Source organism: Balearica regulorum, chromosome 7 (genome assembly GCF_011004875.1).
Source record: "Balearica regulorum gibbericeps isolate bBalReg1 chromosome 7, bBalReg1.pri, whole genome shotgun sequence".
Taxonomy (NCBI): domain Eukaryota; kingdom Metazoa; phylum Chordata; class Aves; order Gruiformes; family Gruidae; genus Balearica; species Balearica regulorum.
This window is the reverse complement of record NC_046190.1, coordinates 7,742,939-7,762,120: the sequence shown is the minus strand read 5'-3', so window position 1 is coordinate 7,762,120 and position 19,182 is coordinate 7,742,939. Positions and strand designations below refer to the sequence as shown.

The following is a 19,182-nucleotide window of genomic DNA, read 5'->3' as shown; positions in this document are numbered from 1 at the left end:
TGGCGGTGCAGAGCCGCTCTGTGTGTGCCCATATGCCTGTGAGAGTCATCCTTCAGCTCCAGGAAAAACACTTATTGTCTGCCCAGGGAGTCCCTTCTCCCTGGGGCAGGGAAACTTTTTTGCTTTTCTGCTTCCTGAGGTCTGTGGAGAGACTCGGATAAGCAGTGCTCCTAAGCATTGCTTACAAGAACTAGGTTTTAATACAGATTTGATTTTGACAGGGACAGCTCTGTACCCACAATGACCTGGTAGCTGGATTTGTGTCACATTGAGAGTACATCCGGCAAGGTTCAGGGATATCAACTGTGTATGTAAATGACTTCCGTGAGTTGGACCTCTTGTATTTTCAGTCCCACAATTTGTAAGCAGAAAAAGGAGCCTGGATTTTACTTAAAAGGTCTTCACTCCAATAGTTCAGTGTGCTAGCAGCCTCTAGGATCTCTTCTGACCCCTGGGTATTACAAAGGGATTTAGTTTTGGGACCTTATCCCGTGTCAGGGATGTGTCTGGGAAACAGAATTCATCCTGGTTTACCTGGAGCATGACACAGTTTTTTTGCATTAATGCCATGCTCAGAAGAGTGGATTCTCCCAAAAGCTCCGTTGGTGATGGGCTATTGGCATCAGCTGATCTGAAAATATGCTCCCATTACCTACCAAACCGAACTGCTCTCTTCTGTTGGACTGTGAATTGCTGCTGCTGCAGCAGTAGTTCTTTCCTCTGCCCGGGGAAAATGCGACCTCACTGCTTTGCCTCTTGGTATTGATTTCCCCTGCTGCCAAGAGGGCACTGAGGTATGTCAGGGACAGCACCATAAAACAGGATGGCAGCTAGCATATCTGTTCCCATGCCCACATGTTATTCCTGCTGCTGCGTAGGAATATCTTCTCTATTAAGCCCCAGTCAAATGTCTACAGAACTCTTGCACTGAAATCCCAAAGAAACCTGCCCTCATGGATCATCGTCTTATTTTTTTTACAGGGTTATACAAGCAATGCCCCATCAGAGGGAAGCAAGAGGTACTTGAAAGTGAGAGATTGACCCAACGGTACAGAGCAAGTCAGTAGCAGAGCCCATATCCTGGCTTGATAGTTCCTTCAACATATTTATTATTTTCATAATATCATATATTAACACTTAGGAAGAAGTTTATGAGTGTTAATATTTATCTGGTTAATTCAAGAATAACCATTCCATCAAGCAATGCCCTTGGCTTGATAATGTTAAAGGATTCCTAAGACTGACTGTCAGCATCCATAAATCTACAAACCCCCTAAGCTCACCGAGGCTCACGTGCCAGGGCTGCTGTGTGGCATTGTCATGTCACTGCAGCAGTCCTTACTTTGCCGTAACACCTATTTCTTCATCACCACTGCCTCCCCCTTCCTCCTGCAGATCTAAAAGTGACAACCCGGGTTGGTCCCTAGAGACCTTGTGTAAATCAGCCCATAGCCTGGAGGGAGGGCAGAGGCAGGCGTCTCTGTGCAAGGGCTGACCCGAAGGCATTTCCCCTGATAGCACAGAGGACATTTCACCAGCTCACCAGTAGCATCCACCGACACATAGGACCAAACCTCAATGGAAAAGGAAGTTTTTCAGAGCGGTAGAAGAAATATACAGGAATGACACCGCAAGTCAGAATTCCCAACTTTTCCTGTGAAGTATCACAAAAATATGTCTAAAGGGTGACCTGCTCCTTTGCCAGATGCTCTACCCTTCTGAAATGATTTCACTTAAAAGTACAACTTTCAACAAAGAGCTTTTTGCCCAACTCAGATCTTTTCCATCCAGTGTGGTCTGTGCAGGACCCATTAATATTTTAACCTGCTTGGCTATTAGCCCATTAAAGTGATCTGGCTAGGATAAAAGAAAATGGTGAGATTACGTTTTTCCATTCTGGCATCCTTGCACTCTTATGTTTTTTAGTAATAATCCTGTTTACAGCAGAGAGGTTCCTAAGGAGATACTGTATGTTAGACATAGCCAAAAAATTAGCCATAGGCAAAAAATTGCCTTGGAATATATTTCAACAAAAATGTATTTTTTATTGAACTCAAAAATGTCTTAAAAAATACCTGCTTTCCCTGTTCACTTGGGGGAAAAATTAATTTCAGCTAAAATAATTTTTATTTTCTGCTAAAAAAACCCTGGATTTGGCCAAAAGAAATATATATTTTCAACAGAATGTCAATGAGCTCTCCTGTACATGGATAAGTAATAAGACGATGGCGCATGGCCCAAACAGTGTGCAATCAAAGTGATCTTTAGGCGTTTTTAAAGCCTGAGCTACCACAGAAGCCAGCATTGATTCAAGCTCCCTTTTATCTCTTCTTTTTTCCATGCCTTCAGCCCCCAGCTAAAGGATTATCGCAGCTGGTTCAGGGTAGAGGAAGGAAAGGTACAGCTCCCTGGGTTTTGGCAGTGGCCTCCATTGTTGCCCCAAGAAGAGCTTTTCTGGATGTCACATTCCTACAGGAGATTAAGAACAACCAGGCAGGAGATGGAGTCAAGACCCTGCCTTCTCAAGACTTCAAGGCTCACGCGAAGGCTCATGGTCTTCATTCTGCCTTCTGCGAAGACGCCAGCTTTGGGTCTGAGTTCAGCACATGGACCTTTCCAAGGTCTGGAAATACGGGGATCCTGCGTTTTGGTTGGCCCTCCCCCTATTTAATACCTACTGTCACTGCCTTTGGTAAGTTGCGATCAATGCATGTTTTATAAACCCCAGGGAATTGTGCAGCTATCCAGTACCTTTCACCAGAGACTCTCAATGCACTTCACAAATAAATAGCCAAGTTTTACAATAACTTCATATTCCAGGTTTTCTAGATAGTAGGCAAGCTGACATCCAAGTGACTTACCCGCAGTCACACAACAAAACTGCACCAACTTATGATGAACAGAACCTATAAGCCCCGATTCCAGCTCTAGTTTTATCTCTCAAACAAGATTTGTTATTTCTGTGCTTCTTTCTGGTAATTCATCCAAGGTTCCCATCACCACTAGCCAGAGATAGGCATGATCATTTACACCACTGCACTTTTGTTTTCCCCTCAAAACTTCTCCCCCTCTTTAACGTGAATAAATAAAATTCATAAACTTGAGCAATCAGAAGAGAAGCTGTGCAAGGGCAACAAGGAGTGACGGGTTCAAACACCAACTGCACGTACCAAATCAGCGTTAGCTGCTCCTGCGCCAGCGCATCGCCTTTGGGAGCTCCCTCGGAGGTCACCTGCAGGCGCTCACCTCCTTACTACACAATATAAATATATAGGTATGTATACCTATATGCATTTGGTTACTTTTATCACTAACTGCCACAGGGTATTTTTTCAGTGATGGCTACTACCAAGCTGATGGTAAAGCTGGGAAGAAGAGCAGCAGGAATGGTGGAAAGCCATAAACTGGAAAAACTGGAGACTGATCCAGTCCTGATCAAGGCAGATGTAATTTGGAGTGAGAGGAGCAAAGCTGAGCCCTTTGACAGCACACTCATTTTGTTGTTGTTGTTGTTGTTTGGGTGGTGTCCTGAATTCCTGCCCTGCATGGCAGAATGAGGTCCAAGGCCAAATAATTATTAATAACAGTTATTAATTAATAGTAACGATAGCGCTAGTGGAAAATTTCAGGTCCCATACTCACAAACTAGTCACTTCTCAAACTTCTAAAATTAGAAACAAACAGGCACATTCTAAAGGCAATAAACAGCATTTTAATTGGACTAAAACCTATAAATCTGTCAGCAACTAGTTACCCTGGCTCCTTTGTGTGATCAGCAGCTTTGAATACCCCTCTGGGTCTTTCCCAGAGGGTAATGATGCAATCTGATGTCATCACAACAAAGGTGTGATCGAACAAGGTGGCATGGCGTGGTGGCTCAGCGCTGGGCTGCTGGGACCAACGTGCCCAAGTGGGTGTGCTGGAGGGAGGGTGGTCCTTCAGCCTGGGGTGGGCATCATCGACAGGGCAGGAGGGAGACACTTGTGCTGCAGACCTCTGATCGTGTGTGGCCCGTGAATACATCAACATGAACTAATACCCTAGGTACCTCTCAAATCAGGACCACATGAAATGCATACTGCAATGCATTTTCCTTAGCTAAACCAGCACTTTTTCATCTCTATTTTTTCGTGTGATGGAAGACTTTTAAAGTCATTCTCACTTGACTCAAAATGATGCCAGGTATTAACATCATGATGCAAGAGATCTCATCCAGAGAACGGGTAGTGATGCCCTGGTACCATCTCCTCTGACATGAACCTGCTTATAGGAAAAAAAGACTAAATAAATAGAGCAGCTGGTATTTCAGACGGAGGAGAGAGGTGGACGGCAGCCTTGTGGCAAAAGCAGGACCTGGACCTTCAGGATTTTCTCTGGTTCAAGACAAATTCATTCCCTAACAGGGAATGTGATGGACAGAGGTTTGTCCTGGGCGACACAGGGCTGCCACTGAGATCAGGGCTGCAGCACTCCTGGGCTTAGATGACCTCCTGGGACCCAAATGGCCTTAATGTATCATCCAGCAGAAACAAAACTGCACCAGAGACAAAATCAGCCCTATGGTCAGCAAGTAGGGGAATGAGCTGACCACATTTCTTCATGCTTCCTCATGCAAGACTAGCTTCAGGGTGAAAAATAAAAATACCTCTCTTTAAAAAAAGGGCTTGAGGGGAGGGAAAGATCTATTTTTAGTACCACCTTGAGAACAAATCATAAAAACTTGCAGGTTATAATTAGGTAAAAAATACAAGGTGCTCACATTGCGAGAACAGTGTGCTTCCCTCATGAAGGGGGCAGGAACCTCTTATGGGCAGAGTTCCTGAAACTGTGGGAATAACCCCCAGGTCTCAGAGGACCTGCAGACTATCTGCGACCCCACACTGCCATGTGAGACACCTTCGTTCACCACGATGGCAATGATCTCCCTGGAGATATCTGCCCAGTCCTCCACCACAATGGTGGGGGCTTACAGGGGGCATGAACATCATCACTGCCATGAGTAGGGAAATCCTAGTGAATTTGGGAAACAGGTGAGTGGTGACCAGTATCATCCAGTATCACCCAGAACCACCCTCCAGATGCCCAAAGTACCAAGACCTGAGGCACACATGCGGTGGGGCTGAGTGGGGCAAGACAGAGCAGTGTCCTCCTTCTCCCATTCCCTCTCGCACATGGCTTGGGTAGGACTTAGGAGGTTTCTTGTCTGCAGTAGCAGAAGGCAAGATCACATCCCAAATAGTGCAAGCATCTCACATAAACAGGTGAACATGACAAATGAGAATCGATGTAGTGATAGGTGTTCAGTGCCACCTAGCCTTCTCCAAATAAATACCAGGAATCAGTGTTAAATACACATTAGAAATATATAGAGAGAGGGACACCATACATCTACACTCGCTAGACATATGTAATACTATCTCCCCTAAGAAGATATTGCTGGCAGCCTTTCAGCGAGCTATCCTTAACTGCTAGTGATAAGCATGTACTGCCTTTCTTGAGATGTGTGGCACTGTGGAAATACACCCAAGCTGTTCCTGTGGAGTGATTGCTCTTAAAATCCTTCAGATGCCTTTCTACCTGGATAAAATATTACCACAACCTTCAGGCACTGAGTGCAGAGAAAGGTAGTCAAGCCCACCACTGATTTTAGCTCTAGAAATCATGAACTGGCTACTGAAAATCAAAATTCTAGCTTAAATAATCATGAGATTTTAAAAACAATCATACATTCAAGAGTTTCTTCTTTTTTGTTGTTGTTCTGGTTTTGGACTTAATTGCATCTGCAAGTATTTTCACTATTTTTCCTGGTCATGTTACCATTGGTGCAGTTTCAAAAAGCTCAGAGTTTCCTTAAATAAAAAAAAAATTTAAAAATAAAAAAAAAGGGGAGGGTAATATTGTCATTCCCTCCCACCCTCAGACTCTCAAAGTTTTATTAAAAAAATCTAGTACCCATCCCAGGAGACCTGGGATAAAATCTTGAGCCAGCAACATTGAGTCTTCCTTTGGATGGCAGTGAGCACCCCAAGGAGCTGCTGAGGCTGCTGCATGATGCATCAGGTCCACCCTCCCTATGGAAAACGTAAAGGAAGAGAAATCAGGGCAGGACATGCTGGGAAAGACCTTCTAGAGGAGCTTTCCCCACCTTGTCCACCCATTAGAGACTCATGTTTCTTTCCTGTTCCTATTTCAGGAAGGGGGGAACAGAAGCTGGCCACGTTCTGTGGCTGCTCCAGGGCTCTGGAGGTGGAAGAGCTCCTCATGGGCTGTGAAAGCTCACGTGGAGGAGACACGTGGGGGCTGGTGGTTCAGGTGATGGGGAGAAGAGTGGCCAGGCCATCTCCACACCTGGATCTGAGGAAGGGTGAGTATGTGTCTGTGTGTGGATGAACTGTTCAGCCTTTAAAATAGAAACCTGAAGGGAGGAGGGAACAACCCCTTCTGTGAGAGCAAAGCTGGAAAAAAAATCGTACAATCTCCCGAACACTAGAAATAATCAGCAGTAGCTACAGATCCATGCTACTGTTTACACTTTACTTGCTTTTTATTGCTTTACTTTTCACTCTTGAAAGAAAAAAACATTTCACTACATGAACTGCATATTTCACCCTAAAATATCTTCATTCGAGGGTCTCACACAGTGCAGGAGGAGACAGCCTTTTTCAGGCTTCCCAGCAGGCATGCAGCATCACCTGTCACGACCCCGGGATGGGCTGGGGGGTGACCGGGTAACCTCCACCATGCCGTGGCCATTTGCACCGCTGCATAGCTGATCCCGAACTGCAGATGTGCTCAATGCCTGGCTCGAAAGAAAAATAAGAACAAATTTCAGCAGTGTGCCTGTGAAAACAGCTGATTAAAATACTCTGTATTTATAAACAAAGGAGGGTTTTCGTTTTTCTTGTCCTATAAAAACACACTAGAACATTTCACCACCGTTTTCCTTCACTTTAATTAGCAAGGAAAGGGGGAATGTCAAAGAGCAATTATACAAAATATATACTGTGCTGATTAGGGATTTCTTTTCTGTAGCATGGAGAAGGCAGCTTGAAGTTCACATTAAATCTCTCTCCCCCTCTAATGAGATATGCCTTATCCAACCCAGAAAGATACAATTAACTCAGGAAAGAATGCAGCTGCTTTCTCGGGGGGGGGGGGGGGGGGGGGGGGGAAGGAAGGAAGAATTCATGTTAAAGATGAAGTATGAAGGGCTGATTCTGCAGACCCTAGGTTTGAACCCAACTCGAAAGAAACATCCTGGTCAACTCCAGAGCTTTAAACAATCCCACAGCTTAAGAAGGCCAAATCCTGGCCCCAAACGCTTGTGGGATCCCGCCTGAAACCAGCTCTCATTCCCCTCTGGAAGGGCTGAGCCCATTTGCCTCCCCTTACCCAGGCAACAGTCATTTTGGGACCATGAAATAGAGGGATGAGGACCCTGGGGGTCGGGCCAGGAGGGCTTAAGAGCATCCCCAAAGGCCACCAGCACAGCGGGCTGAGCTGCAGAGCTGGGGTCGGTCCTGGCTGAGCAGCCAGCCCTGGTCAGACCTTGGCTACCCCACTCCCCACGGGGGTGTGCTTGGGGCCGCACACCACAGCCCGGCTTTATCGCTCATTTCTATTACGTCAGGGTGTTTTGGTGGTGGTGGGTTTTTTTTTTTCCCCCTACATTTGTTATCGTTTTCGTTGGAAGAGGCAGGGCATCCCCCTCCTCCCCTTGCCCCCCACCTCTCCGTGCAGCCCGAGGGGTGGGCAGAGGGTCCCGCTGGGGCCGGCAGCGCAAGAAACGGGCTGGAGCGTCTGCTCTTCCAAATCCCTCCTCAACGTATAGCGGGGTCACAGGGGAAAAAAAAACCAAACCAAAACGCCAGGAACATAAATTGGACACAGAAGGGCAGATGCAGACTGAACAGGAAGCGCTGGCCCGAGGCGAAATGAAACAGCTGTTGCCATTGTTCTGCCTTTGCAAACTCCGCACGGCTCGGGCTCCGGGAGCAGATGTTAGCAATTACCGCACATGAAAAGAAGGGCACAGGATTAGGCAAGTGACGAAAAAGCAAGGGGACCGCTAGATTTATCACTGGCGGAGCGAGGCAGCCCCTCTCCGGAGGCCGTCGGCAGCCAGCGCCGCGCTGCCCCGGCCCCTGCCCCTGCCCCTGCCCCGGGCCGCGGCTGCAGCGCTGGGACCCGCGGGCAGAGCCCTGCCCGCCCCCGCACCGGCAGCCCTGCCACCCCCTGACCCCCCCGCGAAGGAGCAGGGCCGCCCGGGGATGCTTTTGCCAGGCGCTGTTTTGCAAAGACGAACCGGGCGGCGGAGGGGAGCGGCTCCAGGCGCAGGGATCCGTCCCCGCAGGGATCCGTCCCCGCGGGGATCTGCCCCCGGGATCCCGCGGGGAGCCCAGCTCCGCCGCCCGGGACCTGCCCGGGGCCGCGGAGCAGCAGCAGATCTTCGCTTCTTGTCGGTGACGGCTTGGTCCCCTCCCGAGGGGTCTTACGGGGAGGCGGGGGGACAGCCGGGAGAGCCGGGCTAAGCCTAGGGGCAGATTTCATCTATTCCTTCCTTTGCACAAGCAGGGAAAAAACAAGCAAACGAGACGCAAGCTGTGCATTCCTTGTGAAATTTCTTCGGCTCTTCCGTATAATCAGAGTTGTAAAACAAAATAAAAAAATAAAATAAAATAAAATAAAATAAAATAAAATAAAATAAAAATCCCTGCAGCTTTCTTTTTGCAAGGAGTGATGAGCATAAGAAAGGTTAGTCAGAAGGTAAAGCATGTGTTTGCCATCTTAGCTCCTGATATGGAAACCATATGCTTAAATACACCACCGAGCATACTCGATGTAACACTCTTTTTTATTAAAGGTGGTTTTATAAAAGCTATCCACCTTCCATCCACTGGTGACTCCCAAAGAGGTCACATATTCCTCATTGCAACTATCAATACATATTTGAGGTAAATTAAACTCCAAATAGACTGTTTCTGATTATTGTTGCAAAGGGAGCAAGGGGCCATCTTATTTTCCCTCACTGATAAATTAAAAGAACTGTAATGGGTGATTTCTGCAACCTGTAAAAGGGCAAAACCATCTGTGATTCATTTAGTGTCGCTTTAAAGAAAATTTATTTGATTAATTTGGGCAGAGTATAGAAAGAATATAGATTTAAAAAAAAAAAAATCAAGAGGAAGAAGCAGCAGCAGCAGAAAACCCTGACCCAGAATACGCATTTCAGGAATGAAAAATGCCTAAATTGTTATTAGAAGTGCAGAGGCTGCTGTCTTGCTCTTGAGATAGCTGATTTTTGCCCTGGCGACTAGAAGACCTCACCATGAGATGGGTCTGACAGGGCCCACGTCACAGAAGGAGGAATAGGCAAGAAGCAAAATGTGAAAAAATGCAGAACTGAGGGTTAGGCTGCTCCATTGCTCCCCTCTTCTGGAGTCCAGAGGAGCCAACCAGCCATCCCAGAGGAGTGACACTTGCAAAGATGCCCACAAGAGTATTTCCTTCAGGTTGCTTAGCCAGGAACAGCACTCTTTTTTCAAACGGGCTATTAATCAATGCAGCACCCGAAAACGCCAATAAAGAAGAGTAAGGAGAAAGAAGAGGGAGAAAGGATGGCTATTTCCCATCCTTCAAACCAGGGGTGATGGTAGCAGCACAATGTTACCACCTTTGTCTGGCCTGACAAGCAGGAAGTGGAGAAAAGATCAAAAGCAAGTGGAAATCAAAAGGATTAAGATACTGAAATTCTTCTGTTTTGCCACAGGCTGTCACCCTAGCTCCACGTATCACTCAGACAGACAGGAATACTCTGTGCAAAGCAAAGAGAAATAGCTCTAGAAGTCCAGAAGTTTGCTTCTCCTGAAATTTCATTGGCCTGCAGGTTACCCACAACCTCAACTCCCCTGCTTGCAATTCAGAGAATAATATTAAATAGCAACGATAATAAATACTAATAGATTAATCTTTGTAAGCGATGCCAAATTCTACAGGGCCTGGGCTTGGCAAGAGTGGTCTGCCTCAGATGTGGAGTATCTAATGACATCTTTACTGTTGCAGGGTTTGCACGTGGCAGACGGAGATGTCATTTGCACTTTGACACAGGCGAATTTACTTACAACTGTTGATACAACCAGAGGCTCACTTTGGGCCAGCCTGGGTCCTGGCCAAACCTTGTTTAAATCAAAGGACGAATTTGCCTTAATGTCTCTGGACTGCTTTTCACTCACCCTGGGAAGAGGCAGGAGAAAGGCAGTGTTCCAGCCTGCCCAGCTGAAGAGTAAAGCACCAGGGCTGATCTTTTCATTGACTTCAATGAGCTGTACAGCAGGACCTTGGCAAGCTTGGTGCTCTGATTGGTTAGTTGTACTTGATGACCCCACAGCGTTCCTTTTTTCTCTCTTCTGGGCAGTCCTAAAGTCACTTATTTTGTTTTATAGAGGTTGGAGTCTGAGATGTCTGCTCAGTTCTCAAATCCACAGAGAAAGGTGTTAAAGTGCTTAACCCCTCTGCAATCAATGGGCATTATATGCCTGTACTGCTCCAAGGATCTGGACCCAACAGTTAGGTACCTCGGAGAAGCTGGATCTTCCTTACAAGTTATGACTCACCCAATTCCGTTTACTCACCGCTAACATCAACCCTGGGACAATCCCATGGGAAGTTCTCCATCACCCATACCTAGTACGTGCCGCCTCTTCCTCTGCTGAGCTCTTCATGAGTTGCTTCAACTGGATCCCTAAAGATACTCAACTGGCTCACTCCACTCTGAAGACCTTGGACAAAACCACCCTTTCCAGGTGAAAGAGGATATGGAAAGTGCCAGTTTCATAACTTGCTGTGGAAAACATAGATGGACCTTCTCACTGTAATTGCAAGGAGAGGAAAACGTGCATTTTTTCAGGGCATTTTGCGAACAAAGCAGTAAGGATTTCTAAAACATGGTAATGCAATGTTTGCTCTTCTGAGAAAAGGGCAGAAACCAGAGAAATATTCATCAGGATATTTTATTGTTGAAGATCTATTTTGTTAAAATACTGCATGTCAAATATGTTGTTTTTTCTGGTTAATAGGAGTTTAATTTGTGCCTAGTTTACTAACAACTAGAGACATCCTAACTTACGCAAACAGCCTTATTTGACTTAACGGTCAAATCTCTACAAATGTCTGGCCTTGCTGCAATTTATGAAAAGAAAGATTTGATGATTCCATCATGTTCTTCAGTTCCTTCTGCTACAGAGGAACTTCAGTGTCAGGCCTGAAACTGCTCAAATGATTCAGCTGTGTTTTTCATACACAGACTGTTCAGTTTTGTTTTGTTTTTCTCACTGTCTCTTTACTCTGAACTGGTCTGGTTTTGTCACATGGAAGCTGGGGGAGAGGGAGCTGGGATTATTACCGGACATGTTTCTCTAAACCTGATATTAAAAAAGGCGGTACATTGGTGCAGGAGAAAGCAATACCTTTCATCATGCTCAGCTAATTAGGCTTTTCCAAAGTAGCACTGGAGCTACAAAACAAAACAAAATAAAATTTGACTTTATGGTAAGTTGCTTTCATTTGGGAACTATGTATTATAAGTATGTACGTGGCACCAGCACCATTGCAGGCTCCTGATCTATAAGACAACTACGATGTGTATTTTGTTGTGCTATTGCATCATACCACGTAGGGAAACCTCCAGTCTAATTTTTGCCCAGTGCAACTGCCTCTCTAGTGGAAAACTAAGGATGTCCGAATTTGCAGGTGACGTAGTGGCTTGGGGAATTAAGTTTTAGCTTTTCCTTCCTCTTCACCTCTCCCTCCCTTCTTCTATTTGCTTTATTTTGTTTTCTGCTCTGAGAGCCTTTAGTGAAATATCCCACATACACACTCATCACTTGGACAGCTTTAGGCACAATACATGGGCATGTCTGGGCACTGCATTAATATATCTTCTTGTTGTCTCTCTGTAGATTATCCTCTGTTACTGTAATTCATAACTCCAGCCTTTTGTGTACATGCTTCCATTCTGAAAATGTAATAGCACTGCTAATTAAACAGTGTTTTAAGAAGTCGGCTGATAGCTCCTCGCAGCATCTAGGAATTAACCTCACCTGGGAGCAAGCTGCTGGTTAAGGCTAAAGTGAAGCTTAGATAAAGGCGGGGAAAGGAAAAGACATCAAAGAACTAGTCACCACCAAAACCTCATCCTCCACAAATTCTAGGTGTGGAACTGTTTTTCAACCATAGGGATCCTCCCTCCGCTGGATTTCCAAATAACTATAATCATCAGAATTCCCTCGTTCACCTCCCCCTGGCCTGATTATCTCATCTTTCTCATTTGAACTTGCTTGTTATGAGCAATACATTCATGTCCTCCACGCTTTATTACCTTGATCCCAAAAAGGCTTAATTTGGTTCAGATGGTGCTAATTTAGCAATGCAGGGCTTAGGGACAGCATTGTCCTGGTGGTCTGCTTTCACCCATGAACGAGGTTTTGTTCCTAATCTAAAAGGTCTCGGGATTTGTTTCATGGGTCCTTTCCTGGAGCTCCCTCAGAGACCGGGGGTCAACAGTGGTGTGTGCAGAGGAGAGTTGTCTTGGTAGCTGACCAATGCTTGAAATTTGTGTCAGCTTTGGGAATCTGATGTTCAGTAGCCTCCACTTATTTTTTTCCCATAATTAAATATGCTTCTTAGCAGAAGGCATGGAATAAACAAAGAAATCACAGCCCAAATTAGGCTATGAGGAGCCTCATGTCAAAATCCAGATACCAAAATCACTAGTCATTCTGGCTATAATTTTTAGGATGTTGACAGAGCATATATTCTGTGAAGAGTACAGTATGGATATACAGCTGAGATAAGGAGATGATTTAATTCTGAAACAGATAAGGGTAAATTTCAAGGGCTACACAGGGAATTCATCCAGCTCTGAGGGCGGAACAATATCACTCCTGAGGATTATTAATGCACCTCAATTCTTTGTTCTCTCTCCTTTCTTTTTTTTCTTTTTCTTTTTCTTTGTCCACAATTCTTAATAATGTGTTTGGAAACTTATTAAGCTTACAAATCAAGAAGATTTGGGGTTAAAGGCAACCCTGTCTAAATATCGTATTATTTATAAAAAGATTATCATTAAACATCTTGCAGAGAAATTCTGAACCAGTGCAGAATCTGAAAAAAAAAAGTGCAGACAAAATGGCTAATGTGTCTACTTTTTAATTAAATGTAAATATAATTTGTAAGGCTTATGGGTTTTAAACAGAGAAAATTTACTCTGCATAATTTCCTTTCTGGTTAACCTTATAGACAGAAGTGTAAGTAGGGGTTATTCAAAAGAATTTTGTAGCTACTAAGCCAGTTACCACCTCCAGATCCATTGTTGCAGATGACTTCGGCACATCCAAAGTTTCACCTGAGGTTCCTAATTTACAGTGACAACACAGGGATTTTAAGCATTAAAACGAACATTGTTAAACGACCTAGTTTACAGCTTGTTTGGGATGTCAGCAGATTTTTCATCTTTATTACTGCAGACAGATAGCAAGGCTCTTATCTGTACATACCTCATCAGAATGGCTTAAACACGCAAAAGTGAATTCTTGGTTATTTTAATGTGACAAGTAAATATAAACCAGTTACAAATACAAAGGCAGGATAAATATGCCTGACAATACAGTAATGCCTAAATTACTGCCAGCTTAGTATTAAAAGTTCTGTCGTGGTTTCTGGTTCAAAGAGTCCCATAAAATCAGGGACTTTTAATTTAAAACTTAGCCATCCATGGGAATATTTCTGATTCGTACAATACAGGCTCTCTTGTACAGGTCTGTTTATATGTTTCAGCTATGGAGCAATTTTCAACTTCAGTTCAAGAAAGTACTCATGTTCAGTCCAGAAAGGTAATTAAGCACGTGCTTGGCTATGTGCTTTAGTTAGGCATGTGCCCATAACTTGTCATCATTTCACCTGTTGCAGCTTTTTGAGCCACTTGCTTCATTATTTGACTTTTTTTTAAAAAGGCAACTAATTCCTAACAAGATTGTGATACCAGGTTACAGTAGATCAAATGTTACTTAGTAAAGAACTACTGATTTTTTGTGCCAGATTATGATCCAGCCAATATGAAGAATCCACCAAGCATCACTGCCCAGAGAGACTTGAAAGTCCTGATCTATCTATGGAAACCCATGGAAATCTTTCCCTAGTTTCATCAGGAGAGTCACTGGTCCTTAACAGGCAAGAGGAAGGGAAGAAGGTATGCTACCATCAGGCTGATGGTTCCCAACCCTACAGAGGCACTGCAGGAGATCAAATGCAAAGGATTACCAAGCTGACCTACAGGGTTGCAGGTTGGCTGTCTGTTGAGCATGGGGACCACCAGCACCCCAGGGACAATATCCTCCAGCATGGGCAGGTTTCTCTGAACACTGCAGAGTTCCAGCAATGGAAGAGATTCTTCGATCAATGCTGTCAGAAATAAAAGATGTTTTCATCAATGGAGAGAGCAAAATAGCCATGCTCAACTCATGTGCAGTCATACAATCACAGAGCCATTCAGGTTCAATGGGATGTCTGAAGATCCAGATTTAGTGGTGAGGCACTGGAACAGGTTGCCCAGAGAGGCTGTGGACGCCCCATCCCTGGAAGTGTTCAAGGCCAGGTTGGATGAGGCTTTGGGCAACGTGGTCTAGTGGAGGGTGTCTCTGCCCATGGCGGGGGGGTTGGAACTAGATGATCTTTAAGGTCCCTTCCAACCCAAACCATTCTGTGATTCTATGATTCTATGATCTCCAGTCTAACCTCCTGCTCAAAGTAGGGTGAACACTGAATTCAGAAGAGGTTGCTCAGGGCTGTGGTCATATGAGTCTTGAGAACCTCCAAGGACAGGGATTTCATAGTCTTCCTAGGCCCTGCTCCACTGCCCAGTTAGTCCAGCACCTTCATGCTGTGGGTACCACCATCGTCCTCTAAGAACAACAAGACAGATCCTGGCCCAGCTTTCGGTCATATGGCTAACACATGTTGTGTCTACACTGCCAGGAAGCTGTGATCCAGAGCGCTGCTCCAAGCTTGATCCTGGTCGCAGAGAAGTGGCTGGAGTATGTCTCAGGTCCCTGCAGCCCACCTGCCAGGTTTCCTTCCCACCCACAACAGAGTGGGAAGGGGCAGAAAGTGTAGGCTTGTGTCTGGCCCTGGTGCAGAGCAGGGTGCAACCAAGGTGCATACCCAGACCAAAGAGCAGGAAAGCTTTCCTACATTGCATATTTCACTGTAGCTTCTGTGCCCAGAAAGAGGTCAGGGCTGGCACCAGATTAGTTGGAGAAGGAGGAAGGGAGTCTGGCAGAGATGAATGCTTGTGGGCTTCTCTCTTCTCATCAAATCGCATGCTGCTCCTTCTCTTAACCTATCAAGCTGGGGCTCCAGGCAACAATTTTGGATGCCTTTCCCAGAAACCACTGTCTTTCACAATGGGGATGTTTCCTCCTCAGCCCGCACCCAGTTGTGAGTACCAGTCCTCCAGGCTTGGTCTACCCTTGCCCAAGTGGGACTTAACCCGTGGGGAGAAACCAGGACTCGCCAGCCTGGTTGAGCTCTCCACGGACTGTGCTTTGGCCCTCGCCATGGCAAGAGGGACTCTACGGTGGGTGCTCTTTCTCTGGACCAACTTTCACCAGGGTAAAAAAGGAAAATGTCTGTCTCAGGTTACAGCAAAGTCTTGAAAAACTCCTTTCCCATATCTTCCCCTCTGAAGGAGGCAAGTGGGATCCCACTGTGAGGAGTCATCGATAGCCTCTGTCAGGCTCGTGGAGGCTCTGCTGCAAAAGAAAACACCTTTTCTCTGCAAAGAGCAGGGAGCCAGGACACAGAAAGGCATGTTCCCAGCTGCTCATCTGGGGAGACCAGCAGGGCTGTTAGGAGGAGGAGGAGGAGGGTGTGGGAGAGACGGGGGCTAGCCTCTGATCTGGGTGTGAAAGAATCCACAGTTGAGCAGGATCAATAAAACAGTGCCGAGGCTTGCAACGAAGGCAGCAGAGAATAGGATGGTGGAGAGCAAAAGAGAAGGAGCCCCCCTACAGCTCCTGAGAAGAGAGGGGTAGGTAAAAAGGGAGCTCCGATACCACCAGGCCCACAGGGGACTCAATGGGTTGTCTCATTATTATGGTGAACAGAGAGAGCTCATGAGCTGGGAAAGATAGGAAGCTTTTATTTATTTTTTTTTTTAAAAGAGCGCAGCCTCTAGGAGGGTTTTTGCAGCTCAAACGCTTTTATTTTGTGCCAATTACTTATACAGGGTCTGCATTATTCCCGTAATCAGTCTAAATGAAAGTCAAACATGAAAGATTCCTAACAATGAGCTAATTGGAATGCCATTACCATTTAGATTTAATAAGGTATTTGTAATAATAAACTTGCCTCAGTCTATAGAGTTGTCTTATTCCTGCTCAGATCTTGCAAGAGTGTAAGAGTTGACATTTGTCATTTGTTCTGCAGGACATTGGATATAACCTTCAAAATGTTTTAGTCTTGCAGTGCTTAGTAAATGTCAGGGACGGAAACAAAATCTATAGCCTGCTATTGTTCTGGCTGTGTAGAGCTCAGAGTTAACAGGAATTGTGTTAAAACTCAACAGCAGATTATATCCCACATATCTTTCTTTATTTCCAGTCCAAACATCTTGTGGTTTAGAATGAGTCACTCAATGTCCTCTTATGTAGTTGCATTCATTATTTGCATTGAGGTCTTGCTGCGGAACTTCGGTCTGGTTCCAGCGCTGCTAGGTACTACACAAGCACAGAGGGTCTTTGCCTTGCATAGCTTAAGATCTAAGCAATTAAGTCAACTCAAGCTCTATCTTGAAGCCAAGATGTCCCATCTACAGAGGTAAAAGCTAATTAGAGCTCTATGCATACTTACTTTTGAGAACAGTTCACAATTTTTTTTTTCTTGCTTTACCTTTATGGGCGAGCTGTTTTCACATAGAGCACATGTGGGCTCAAAGACCTGGTCTCGCTCTGCAGCCAGGGAAGTTTTATTCAACTGTAGTTCATACCACAAAAGCAAGGCGTAATCTTGGTGGGTATTTCTTCTATTATGAAGGAAATAAGGTTGGTATGAACATTTTGTGCAGTCTGAGGGAATTCCCCCAGGAACAGACTGAAAAGGCAGAGAGGTTGAGCAGGTGTGTGTGCACATGTAGGAAGCAGAAAGATAAAGTCAAATCAGTGAAAAAACCAACAAAACCACAAGGCAGCACAGGTGATACAGAAAACAGGGTGCTGGGGGCATTCTTTAAAATCAGTATTTTGCTTCTCCCTCCCTCTCCTCACCCCAGAAAGATGCTACAGTCATTTCTCCTCCAAAAGAGATCCAACAAGCAACCAAAGAGGCAATGAAATGCTTAATTCCTGTTTTAACAGGGAAAAAAGAAACCCCACTAAATTTCCTAGTGGTGCATCTCGGCATGAAGAAGCATTACCTATCCGATAAACTGTGCTGCCATTAGCCGCAGATGAATTATGTTCTGCCGACACTCTGTGGTCCCAGCAGCTAGTCCTGAATGATCTGACTCAACAGAAAACTTTGCACAATAGCTCAAATAAACGTCAAATCATTGGAAACTGGCAAAGATCATGGAAATTTGGACTGTTCCTTTTTGAGGACAGTCTTTTAATGCAATCTGACACTGGGGATTCAGCTGAACATTCATAACGTCCAGGAAATTCTAGGCACAGTTGGTAAAATGACCAATGCTATTATAAACCTACTTTTTTTTTCCCCCCCTCCAAACTGTATGTACAAAAGGTTTTTTGGAAGTATGGGCAAACGATCAATGGCCTTAAGTTAACCATATGCCTGAGCACTGTGCTGGATTGCTGGAGAAGGGCAAGGAAGCATGAAAATCAATAGTTTCCCTGGATGTTTTCATAGAAGACAGTTGGTCTAAGACTTAAAACGTGAGCCTAAAATTGAGACACTCTTGCTCTTGACGGTCTGGTTAAACTACCTTGTCTTTTTCTGATTCACTTTCCACATTAGAAAAAAACTGATTCTTGTTACTTAGATCACAGCAATGTTGTGAAGCTTAATTTTTTGAGAGGTGTTTTGGGATCCTTGTATGAAAAGTGCTATAAATATATACATTCTTAGTAGTATTTAATTTACTTCCTTTACAATTCCTTTGAGCCAACACATGTTGCCAAAAATGCAATATTCTCTAAGATGTCTTTTATTCTTATATCTGTCTGGAGTCCAGGACATATCCCAGCCTTATAAAGCATCCGATATTGATGTATCTGCATGGAACGTATATATATATATAGCTAATACGATCAGACACTTTTTTTCTTTTTTTTTTTTTCTCCCCGCAGGAACCCAGCCTTGCTCAATGTACAAGATGGACGTGCTTAGCAAATGAGGCAGCTGTTCAATTTTTATTTTTATGCTCATTGTTTGCTGTGCAGCCACATGTCTCATCGAGTGCATACCATCCAACCTTTGTAGTGAATCAGACAAGGCTCCACCATAACTCACTCACTTGGAGTATCCAACTCCGCCTTGCTCCCTGTTCGACATACATATGTGATCATGTAATCAGGGGCTGGATCATAAGAATGCTTTAACTTTGTCATTTCCAAACTTCATTTTCCACCCTTGGATTTTCTTTCTGTGGAAGTTTTTATTGAGAATACCTAGGGATGTAAAGCTTTTTAATAATAAAATAATCCCCTGAAAAATCGAATCCCGTGGTGCAATTGAACAGCACCACTGTCCCGCAGAAACAAGAACATCTGTACCTGAGCATCAGCCAGTCCCTTTTCTTGCGTTACTGAAAGAACCAACATACCTCCAGGGCTGCTCCTGGTTTTCCTTTCTGCATTGTGTCATAGAGCACATGCTGAATATACTTTCATTAAGTTCCGTGACGAAGTTTGCGGCAGGTCTGCCTGTGCAATAAGAGATGGACTTTTCAGTGTTTGATAATAACAAGATTACACAGTGCTTCCCTCTGTTTGGGGGAGTTGGGGAGAGATGGATAAAGCATACCATTTTTTATATTCCCCAGTTTTTGAAGTAGTGGATTTTCACCCATTTTACAAAAGGACTTTGTTCCTTACTTCTGTCACTTGAGCTTGTATAGACATCTTTTAAGTTCATTAAGTTAGACTGGCTCACAACTCAGTAGCGGAATCT

General features: G+C 44.7%; 2 long non-coding RNA genes across 6 annotated transcripts in view; one reads left to right on the top strand and one right to left on the bottom strand.

Moving 5' to 3' along the window:
• LOC142602554 (uncharacterized) overlaps positions 1-6,419 on the top strand; it is a 30,525-nt gene extending 24,106 nt beyond the window's left edge. For 2 of the 4 annotated variants that reach the window (XR_012836298.1, XR_012836301.1), the window contains 2 exons: positions 982-3,274; positions 6,194-6,419. This is a non-coding gene — a long non-coding RNA (uncharacterized LOC142602554). The remainder of the gene's footprint in view (positions 1-981; positions 3,275-6,193) is intronic. The other 2 variants (XR_012836300.1, XR_012836299.1) reach the window with 2 other exon arrangements.
• Positions 6,420-6,520: 101 nt separating this feature from the next.
• LOC142602555 (uncharacterized) overlaps positions 6,521-19,182 on the bottom strand; it is a 30,350-nt gene continuing 17,688 nt past the window's right edge. Inside the window, exons 2-4 of one of the 2 annotated variants that reach the window (XR_012836302.1) lie at positions 11,466-11,512; positions 10,684-10,868; positions 6,521-6,799 (exon numbers count right to left, since the gene is read on the bottom strand). This is a non-coding gene — a long non-coding RNA (uncharacterized LOC142602555). The remainder of the gene's footprint in view (positions 6,800-10,683; positions 10,869-11,465; positions 11,513-19,182) is intronic. The other variant, XR_012836303.1, reaches the window with a different exon arrangement.